The 11,340-nt window shown below is 39.7% G+C and overlaps 1 pseudogene; it reads left to right on the top strand.

Moving 5' to 3' along the window:
• The window catches only part of LOC126514842 (vomeronasal type-2 receptor 26-like), a 33,395-nt pseudogene extending 25,080 nt beyond the window's left edge, over positions 1 to 8,315 (top strand).
• Positions 8,316 to 11,340: the final 3,025 nt, after the last annotated feature.

Raw genomic sequence — 11,340 nt, 5'->3', positions numbered from 1 at the left:
TCATCAGCCTTCATTGTCCGCCACGTTCAGAGAATCCGGTTTCATCCCATGCTTATTCAGTCCCAGTCCCGCTGGCCTTGGTGAGCTCCCAATAGATCAGTTCCACTGTCACAGTGGGTGGGTGCACCCCTCGTGGACCTGACTTCCTTGCTCATGTTCTCCCTCCTTCTGCTCCTCATTTGGATCTTAAGAGCTCAGTCCATTGCTCCAATTTGGGTCTCTTGTCTCTATCTCGATCCATCGCCAGATGAAGGTTCTATGGTAATATGCAAGATATTCATCAGTATGGCTATAGGATAGGGTCATTTCAGGTTCTCTCTCCTCAGTTACTCAAGGTACTCGTTGGGGACATTTCCCTGGACACCTTCGAGCCCCTCTAGAGTCCAGTCTCTTGCCAACCCTAAGATGGCTCCCTTAATTAGGATATATATTTCTCTGCTCCCGTGTCCACCCTTCCTTTATTCCAACCATCCCATTACCCCAAGCTCCCCCCATTCTCCCCTTCTCACGTTCCTCACCCCACCTCCCCTTAGCCCCATGCCACCTCATCCCCAAGTTCCCAGGTTTTGCCCTGTAATCTTGTCTACTTCCCATATCCCGGCAGATGACTATATGTTTTTCTTTGGGTTCACCTTCTTATTTAGCTTCTCTAGGATCACAAATTATATGCTCAATGTCCTTTATTTATGGCTAGAAACCAATTATGAGTGAGAACATCCCATGTTTATCTTTTTGGGACTGGGATACCTCACTCAGGATAGTGTTTTCTATTTCCATCCATTTGCATGCAAAATTCAAGATGTCATTTTTTTTAACCGCTGAGTAGTACTCTAATATGTATATATTCCACACTTTCTTCATCCATTCTTCCATTGAAGGGCATCTAGGTTGTTTCCAGGTTCTGGCTATTACAAATAATACTGCTATGAACATAGTTGAACAAATGCTTTTGTCATATGATAGGGCATCTCTTGGGTATATTCCCAAAAGTGGTATTACTGGATCTTGGGGTAGGTTGATCCCGAATTTCCTGAGAAATCGCCACACTGATTTCCAAAGTGGTTGCACAATGGCTAAAATCAAAAATACCAATGATAGCCTTCGCTGGAGAGGTTGTGGAGTAAGGGGTACACTCATCCATTGCTGGTGGGAATGCAAACTTGTGCAACCACTTTGGACACCCACTTTCTATTTTCTCTTACTCCCATCTCTCCTTATAGCTCCCTAGTTATCCCATACACCCCATTATTCTTTCTATTTTTATATCACATGTGTTCTGCTTTCATCTCCCTCCTTAACTACAACTTTTATTTTTAAAAAACTAAAAGTTCTATTTTATTGCAACTCCTTCTTAAGTATTTTATATTTGTGAAAGAAAAAAGGTATTTTTCTTAAAATGCTATTTTGCAAAGAGTTTAAGACATCTCATTCAAATTGCTTTTGTTTTTTTCTTAAAAATTATAACTGGGTCCCCAGTATCTCATTTCATCACTGACTAGCTGTGTGGTTTAGAAAAGTTTAGTTTTCAAATTTGTAAAGTGGCCATAGTGTTAGTCAATAGCACATAACTGTGTTAATATAGACAAAGCATACAGACCCACTTCTGGCATGTATGGTAAACATTTGATATATGGAGTGATATTGAAAGCCACTGGAACATATTATTAGAGAAGGAGAGGGTAACCAGGTTTATTTGCATTTCTATGACTTATAGCTCAAGTTATTTTTCTCTTTTAGCTCCACCCATTCTTAAAAAGGGGCCAACCTGGAAGAAACACTGACGAGGAGAATGGAAATAAGAAATGTTCAACAGCCACGCTTGACATCTTGAATTACCAGTCTCTGCAGAACAGTACCAAAGCTCAAGTGAGCACTGGCAAGATCGTCTTTGAAGCTCATAGTGCTCAGCACTTTTCCCTAAATGATGAACTGATAACTTGGGGTAAATACTATAGTGAAGTGAGTATCTTTGGAGTTGGCACCATGCACTATTCCTCAGAGTGGAATTTCTCAGAGAACAGGGCAAATGGGAGCCACTGAATGTCTTTAGGCCGAGAGGCACCACACTTTGTCCTTCCCAATGCCAAATGTCTGAACTTCCTGGCTGTAGAATCACTGTAAGAATTACTGGTTCCTTTTAGATTAATTCTTTAGATTGCCTTGTAATGATTTAATAAACCCTTGACCCATTTAGAGGTCTTTTCCATCTGGATTTGTCTTTATTGCATATTTGTAATTATTTTCTGACCAGAAGCACTTCTTAAGAATCTAAGCTGAGGCATTGCTAGGGTATATATGGCACTTCCTGCTTGTCCCACCCAGTCCAGCATGGTGGAGCTGTTCATTGCCTCTGAGAGTCATGCACATTACCCCATTTTTAGGCACACTGCCAGTCTATGTTGCCATTAAGCAAGTCGTAGCATGTTGCTCACAAACCCCATTTAAATGCTTGGCCTCCTGAAAGAGCCAGAGGTTGCACTGGCAGCACGGTCCAGAAAGCTGGCATTTCAAAGTTACACAGCTTTTTTTTTTCTGCTACCACTGAGTCAGGAAAACCTCTCTTAAAGGAGCTGTAGCATGCTACCAGCAAACGGCAAGAAGCTGCGTTAAACTCTGTATTTTTGTGTCTAGAATTTCACTTTAAGCTCTCTTGGGTTTTTAAATGGATTTAGTTGGCCACGTAGGTGTGCCAACTTGTTGTAAGGAGGCTTCTTGTTGGTTCCTGGCTGCTCAGCCCTGAAATAATCACACAGAAACCATATTAATTAAATCATTGTTTGGCCCATTATCTCTAGCTCTTATTGGCTAACTCTTACATATAAATTTAACCCATTTCTAGTAATCTGTGTATCACCACGTGGCTGTGGCTTACCAGTTAAAGTTCCATCTGGCTCTAGTGGGGCTACATGACTTCTTCCTGACTCCACCTTCCTTCTTCCCATATTCAGCTTAGTGTTTCTCACCTGCCTATATTCCCTGCTCAGACCCAAGACAGTTTCTTTATTAACTAATGGTATTCACAGCATACAGAGGCGAAATCCCACATCAAATCATTGTAAGAATTACTGATTCATTTTGGTTTAATTCTTTAGATTGCCTTGTAAAGATCTAATAGACGCCTGGCCTTCCTGGTAAGAAGGAACAACTCTAGATGGATCATACAGAGGCCAATGCTTAGGTGGAAGTGACTAACTTGGGTGAAAGAAATAAGGTGATGATCTGGGGACAAAAACAGCCTCTGGAAATAGGTGAATTTAAAAAGCTCTGTGCACATCATTTCCCTTGTTGTTGGCACCATTCACCCTGAGCATCTCGGTGAGGTGACGAAAATGGTCATGATGCATAGTGATGGGGATGTTGTGGTCTTCTGGGATCAGTTTTCTCTAATGGAACGACACTGGGTATATCAACCATTCCAGGGCAGCTCTCATGTCAGGAGGAGTTGACCAGCAAAGAAGGGAACTCAGGTTTTGTTTTTGTTTTATTTGCTTTTATTTGTTTACAATTTGGTGGGTTTTGCTTTCTTTTTTGGTGCTGTTGTATTTTATTTGCTAGGTTTGGGGGGGTTGTTGTTGTATTGGGATTTTGGTTTATTTTTTGAGAAAGAACTTAATGTTGGATGGGTAGGGAGGAAGAGATGATCAGATTGGGGAGGGTATGATCAAAATATATTGAAATATAAAAGTTGTTTTTTATAGTAAAAAAATAATAGGTGAATGAAATAAAATAAAGTAAGAGTTCATATGATGCCAAAAGAAAAATATTTTTAAGCGTCAAACTCTCTAAAAGTGTGGCAGTTCCTGCTGTTAGCACGGGAGTCCTGCTGAAATCTGCCCTGTGGATGCTGACCTGGATTCTGCCTCTTGTCTTGCTTCCCTCCTCTCATATCTCCTATACAGGCTCCTTTTGCTGTCTGCACTCCAAGTTGCCTACTGGGATTCAGAAAAACGCCTATTGAAGGAAAGCCGTTTGTTGTTTTGATTACCTGCCTTGCCCAGATGGAGAGATGGCAAATGAGACAGGTATTTCTGGAAATGATTTGAATATGGAAGAATGCATAGTGAGACAGGGCTGAGTATACAATGCCTGAGATCATTTATATTTATATAACTAACTTCAACACTTTAAAAAAAAAAGTTCCTGTGAGGTAGTGGTGGCCCACGCACTTAATCCTAGCACTTGAGAGTCAGAGGCAAGCGAATCTGTGAGTTCAAGGCCAGCCTTCAAGAAACCCTTTCTTGAAGAAAACAAAATAAAACAACAAAAACTAAACTTCATTTCACTCCAATTTTTACTGTTGCTTTTTGTTTGTTCTATTTTGAAATTGAGCCTTGTTACGCTGCCCAGATTGGTCTCAAAACCCTGGGCTCTAGTGATCCTCCTGCCTCAGCCTCCTGGATGACTACAGGAGTATGCTCCTGCATCTGGCCCAGCTTTGTCTTCAGCACATCTGTACTGAGTTCAGATCCTTTTCTTTCCACGCTTGCTTTTCACTGGTGGTTCTGTTACTGCCATAGCAGTAGTAATGGGTAAAGTTAGCATTCCCTAAACACCCTAAATTATGACAAACATTATAAAAGCATGACCTTATTTCATGCTTACAAAATATGACTAATAATAACCAACATTTGAATGAGGAAATTGAGCTTCAGATACAACCTATAGACAGCTGAAACAAAATGTGTCCTTGTCAAATCAGAGGTACTGCTAGGAACATTGTAGCAGAGTCACATTGATACAGACACACTGCTCCTTTCCTGGGACCCGTGATCATTGTTTGAGACACTTCTTTGGTTAATAGTAGAAACTCCATAAATACTCATTTAATGACCAAATAAATATTTGCTTTGTGATTTTATACTCTTCTTTCAAACTACTTTGATTCTTCTGGGAGTTCTCCTTGTAAATGTATTTCCTGGTTCTGTAAGCTAGCCTGAGACCACTGTAGAATCAAGCACCGAGTGACCTCAGAGGATGCTCAAGTGTGGGTATGCTCCTCCCACCGCACTGACCATCCAGCTGTAGCCACTTCTTCCTCTAAATGATTCTAAATGATTCTAATTGCAAATCCTCTCCAGAGCACATTAACAATGCTCCCTGCCAGTTTTTGGTACCTGAAATTCACACCTGATACATATTTCCAAGCAGGCTCGTAGCCATTCCCATTTTACTCTCCTGAATGAAATCTTTACCTATGCAAAGAATCTTTAAAATAAGGCTCTTTGCTTTTTTTGTGGCAGAGTCACCAACGGCCAGACTGACTGCTTCCTGAGTGCTGGGATTACAGATGAGCACCAACAAGCCCGTGCTCTGCATTCTCATCAATATCAAATATCACCATTCTCTTAGAAAAGTAATACATTTGACTTTAATAGATAAACAGCAAGAAAATATATCCACCTTCATCCTTTCTAGAGACACTATAATTTTAAGTGCTTGTGGTTCTACGTAATATGCTTGTGGTGGCCTTTTCCTCTCTACCCCATGTAAGTGTTTTCCGAGACATCAATAGAAGACTTGATGTTTCCAGGTCTATGTGACTGAATCGTTTTTCCTCCATAGTCTAACATCTACCAAGTATAACATTATCCTTGTACCTCACTAGTTATGCTTTTCATAGTCTGGAACAATAACTTTTGTGCTATATCTGAAAACTTTAATTCAAAAAAGTTTGCAAATGTACAAATTTATGTTTACTGCAAATCAGGAGTTTAATTGGGTGATTAGGTCCTGTGATTCTAAACAATGTTGAGGAAAATATTCCTTTCATCCTTGTGCATGGAGCACATTTTTGTGGTGGGTTTTGAACCCGAAGCCTTACATATGCTAGGCATGTGATCTATATAAAGCTGCACCCACAGGTCATCCAGTTATCTTTATGTTTCATTACTGGACTAAATTCCCCGAGGGCTCTCCATACACCTTTAACAATGGATTCGGTACGGGCTCTATGGCCCATCAGCTGTTCAGTGGCTGCTAATACTTCTTGACAGGACCTTTAAAACATTGCATCTATGCTCTGGAAGTAGTTCAACCAGTATTATTTCCTGTGTACCCTTTTTATTCAAACCACCACTATCTAGCTGCTTATGTTAAAGGATTTACTCTTCAAAATCAAAAGGGAGGGTGAGCAAAACTGATACCCAAGCATATCAACTTTTGACAATAACCATAAATAAATCATTATCCTTGAAAACAACCTATGTATACCACTGAAAAGAACTGGTTTGAACCACTCTTTGGAAGAAAAATTAACAGTATAGAATGATCAATATTTCACTGGTGTTTTAAGACTGTTTGTGACATATAAACTCACAGTTGAACATGCAATTGTTTTCTTTCTTTCCTTCTCTCCTTTCCTTTTGAGATAAGGCCTCACTGGGAAGCTCTATCTGGCGTGGCATGTGCGATGTAGATCAGCCTGGGGTGCAGTCCTGTTTCTGTTTCCTGAGTGCTAGAATTATAGATGTGTGATATTGTGTCTTGCTGAATTGTTTTTCTGACTAAAGAGAGGCCCCATGCAAGTGTCCTTCAGAGTGAATGATGTCTAAGCTTAAGAATAAGACTTCCCATTTCACTGCATTAGTTTTAAATATTCAGACTTACCTCTACCTGTATCTTTTTCTTTAAAAAGTTGCCATGAGAAGAAAATTACTAAATGTTTTGATAAAATTACAGAAAACTCAAATAACATAAATGTATGTAATAGATATGCATTGGCAATTAAGTGTAATCAACTTACACTTTAATCAAGTTTTAATTATAATTCAAAGAAGTATTTTAAGGAACTCACCAAAACAAGCATTTTTTATTGTAAGTAAAAATATTCACCTCTACAATGTATTGCCTTCAGCATTGTTTCTAAAATAATGATACATACATGTATGTAGTCAGATTTTTCTGCCCTGTCTTCCAGCTCCAAATTAACCACATGGAGACTTATTAATTATAAAAACTTGGCTGATAGTTTAGTCTTGTTCCTAACTAGTTCTTATAACTTACATTGACCCACATTTTTTTAGTCTATGTTCTTTTATATGGCTCAGTTACCTTCATTCTGTACTTCCCATGCTGATTCCTCTCTGTCTATCTGGCAACTCCACCCTTTTTCTTTGCAGCATCTTCTGTCTCTAGCTGTCTTGCCAATACCTCCTGCCCAGCAAATAGTCATTTAGGTTTTTATTAAACCAATGAGAAGGCAGCCTGGCAAAGACACATCTTCACAGTCTACAAAAAGGTTATTCCATAGCACACTCCCTTCAGAATTCAACAATGGTTCTGCCCAAGGTATACTTCCCATCAGACATTTGGAAAGTGATTGACGGAATGTCAACATCAGTCTGTTTTCCCTTCCAGGTATGGATCAATGCATCAAGTGTCCAGAAGATCAGGATCCAAATAAACAGAGAAATCAGTGTCTTCCTAAAATTATGACATATCTGTCCCATGAAGATACTCTGGGAGCTGTTTTGGTCTCTGCGGCCATAAGTTTATTTGTCTTCTTAGCTCTGATTTTAGGATTATTTATCCACTATCGGGACACACCCATTGTCAGAACAAATAACCGAAATCTCAGCTATATTCTGCTTGTTTCTCTAATGCTCTGTTTCTTTTTCTCGTTGATATTCATTGGTCAACCTAGGACAGTCACCTGTGTCCTGAGACAAACAATTTTTGGGGTTGCTTTTTCTGTTGCTGTCTCTGCTACCTTAGCAAAAAAAAAAAAAAAAAAAAAAAAAAAAACCTTCATTGTGGTTATGGCCTTCAAAGCCATCAAATCAGGGAGTTCATGGCGAACATGGATGGTGACCCGACTCTCAAATGCTCTAGTCATCAGTGGTCCCTCATCCAAGTGTGCATCTGTGTGGTCTGGCTTGGGACATATACTCCTATCCCTGACATTGACATGCAGTCAGAGTTTGAGCAAATCAGCCTGTGGTGTAATGAGGGCTCCACCCTTGCCTTCTATTGTGTCCTGGGGTACCTGGGTTTTCTTGCAGTTCTGAGCTTGATTATTGCTTTTCTGGCAAGGAGGCTACCAGACAGCTTCAATGAAGCAAAAACAATCACGTTCAGCGTGCTGGTTTTCTGCGTTGTGTGGATTCCTTCCATACCCACTTACCTGAGCTCCAAAGGCAAAACCATGGTGGCTGTGGAAATTCTTTCCATTCTGGCCTCTGGCACTGGCTTATTGGCCTGAATATTTCTTCCCAAGTGCTATGTGGTCCTACTAAGATCAGATGACCAGTCAAGAGGAAAAATTCTTTAAAACAACTTCCTTCTTAAGGCAAAGGAATTTATTGCGACGTGTATGAGATGAACCTTGTGGAAATAAAGACTCACAAGCGTGGTGTGAAGTCAGTGCATTTTACTAAACAATGGCATCTGCTATTTAATCAAGTGCCTCTGTCGTCCTTGGAGACAGCAAGTCACAGTAAACAAAGCCACCGGGGCTTAGATAGTTGCCAACTAGTCATGACTTTCGATGTGTCATTTCTTTAAATCAGGTTTTCTTACTTTTCGACATCATGTCCCAGGACTGGAAAAGGATTGTGTGAGGCTAAAATAAAATCATTTCTATGGAAAAAAGTATCAGTTGTTTTAAAATGTGCTTCCTTTCTGTTAGTCACATACAAGATGATGCTTTCTATTCAATACAGATTAACTTTAAAGTCTCCAGGAGTTCGGGTGTAGAAAACTCATGGTCTCTGCTTCTCCCTCCTGAAGCGTGTCACAAACAGTATAGGATGTGTAGAATTTTGGTTGTTGTGTGCTCTTCCCTATTCCCCTGATGAAATAACGTGGATGGAAGCTTAGTTAGAGTCTCAGGGGAAGCAGAGGTCTATTGTACTCTGAGGCTATCTAACACAGAGGAAGCAGCCTTCATGGAGTGCTGTTTCCTAATAGAGTTGGAAATTTCATATTGCTTTCCACATCTTCACCTAGTGAAAGGTGATATCATTTGCATTCATTGGATTCTATTCTCAAGGCAGGAATGTGTCTGAACATAGATGTAGACTAAGAGATGAGGTTTAAGGACAGCGATTTAAAAGGGCACAGAGAATTGTGGGATCATACACCCTGGATTCTGAAGATTTTCAGATATTTGCTTTTATCTAGCCAAGAAATTCCTTTAAACATGTCTGCCAGTTTTGGGAGCCTGTTCCCCATGCTGGGTTATCTCACCCAGCCTTGATGCAAGCGGAAGAGTTCAGTCCTGCCTCAGCTTGATGTGCCAGGCTGTGTTCAAGCCCTTGGGAGGACTGCCCCTTTCTGAATGGAGATGAAGGAGGGTTGGAAGGGGAGAAGGTAGATAGGAAGCAGGAGAAGAGGGAGCAGGAAACTGTAGTCATTGTTCTAAATAAATAAAAATGTTTAAGTAAAATAAGTGATTGTCAATGGTGTGCCAACGTGGGGCTGACCAAATCTACTTAAAAGCCTGAGAGAGCTTGGGAAGTTATTCTAGATAAAAAAGAATAGACTTAAACACGGCTTCTTAATAGTAGCATTTTCTCAGGTGGGCTCTGCTTACTAGAGGCAAGCACTCTCATTTAAGAGCGGCTTCATGACTCAGCTTTAGCTGCAAAACCTTGCAGCTCTTATAAGAGGTCCTGCCACAAAACCCTTAAATGGTGTTGATGAAAAGCTGACCGTGGGCTTTTTGGTAGTGGCAGGGACCTTGAAATGCTATAGAGCTGTGGTAATAAACATGGCCCTGGCCTATGAGGCTAGAATCTCAGAAAGCTAAGAAATTGGCTGCATCCATTCATCAAGGCCACAACTTTAATCCTATCCATATTGCTTGGCAAATTAAAGACTCAGTGATCAGAAAAAGAGAGATATACAGTAAAGATAGATTCAGATGAAGAAAACCTCTAAATGGTTTACAGTGCATTTAAAAATACATGTAGGCTTGGGAGAAAAAGAAAAAAGGATACAGTCCTTAAAGAAAGAGAGTAGCTGGGTGTGGTGTCACACACCTTTAATCCCAACACTTAGAAGACAGAGGTAGGCAGCCTTCTATGAGTTCAAGGTATGGTGGCACACACCTTTAATTCCAGCACTTGGGAGGCAGATGCAGGTGGATCTCTATGAGTTCAAGGACAGCCTGGTTTACAGAGTGAGTTCCAGAACAAAGATACACAGAGAAACCTGGTCGCGAAAAGCCAAAATTAAAAAATAAAAATAAAAAAATGAAAGTTAAAATAAAGCCACATAAAGATTAAAAATACACAGAAATTCTAGATATTGTATATTATTATGTTGTGTCCTGCAGAATGTCTGGCAGACTCTTTCATGAAGCAGGGACCCCAAAGTACTGTCTCAACCTTCATTAGGCAGCTTCAGCAGTCATTATTCTGTGGGTCCTGTATGTCTAGTTCATACAGCATAACATTAAGCAGTCCAGGCAAAAGCAGTTTCTTGCTCAAATGGCTAACAAACTCCATAAGGAGCCTCTTCAATGCCCATCATTCTTTTGAAGTATATTGGTGCTGCCAGGAGCTGATATGTCTCATTGTCATGAAAAGTCCTGAGTTATTAAAACATTTTAAACGCTATATTCTGTAGTCTTTGAAAGATATGAAGACTATAGATCCATCTGAAATACATCTCTGTACCTCTGGAAAACCTAACTAACATGACTGCAAACTTGACTATTATAGATGACTCTCTATTAACCTATGTTTCTTAATTATACATTACATTTTCAATGAGCTGCACAAACACAATGCCTTAATCAAGGGCAGAAATATACATATGACAAAATTGATCTCCAAATTTGTATCAATAAACCAAATCCATACCAATGCAAAGTATTCATCTCTAGAGCACCACTAGACATTTCTACCTCTGATCAAGATACTTATACATTATTTACATTTTGATGTCATTGTCCTCATTTGCTATACAGTTTTTTAAAAGATTGTTTAATATTCTGATATGAAGCCTTAGTCTTTAAGTTATATAGGTATTAAGAATTATAGGTCAATAGTCATCTATGTTTACCATACTTATAGTTAGACTAATCTGGTTCTTTAAATACATATAAATTGCTTTCTGCATAGATAAGCAATCATCAATCACTTCAAAGAACTGTAGAATATGGCATTTAAATGACTTAGGGTTCTGTGACATGAGACATAGTTGCTCTGGACAGCACCAATCTATTCCTAAGAGAATGTTGGGCACTGAAGACACTTCACTTGGAGCTTGTTTTCTTCTTGGAAAAACTGGCCTCTGGGCAAAGAACTGCCCATGCCTCAACCACTGACAAAATGCATCATGTCTGGACTGGACATTTGAATAATTGGGACCTCAATATGGTGTCTAGAAATTGTA

The sequence above is a fragment of the Alexandromys fortis genome, unplaced genomic scaffold (assembly GCF_014885135.2).
Source record: "Alexandromys fortis isolate MF-2015 unplaced genomic scaffold, M_Fortis_MF-2015_v1.1 scaffold_150, whole genome shotgun sequence".
Taxonomy (NCBI): domain Eukaryota; kingdom Metazoa; phylum Chordata; class Mammalia; order Rodentia; family Cricetidae; genus Alexandromys; species Alexandromys fortis.
Note: the sequence above shows the minus strand (reverse complement) of the source record. Positions and strands in the feature narration are given on the sequence as shown.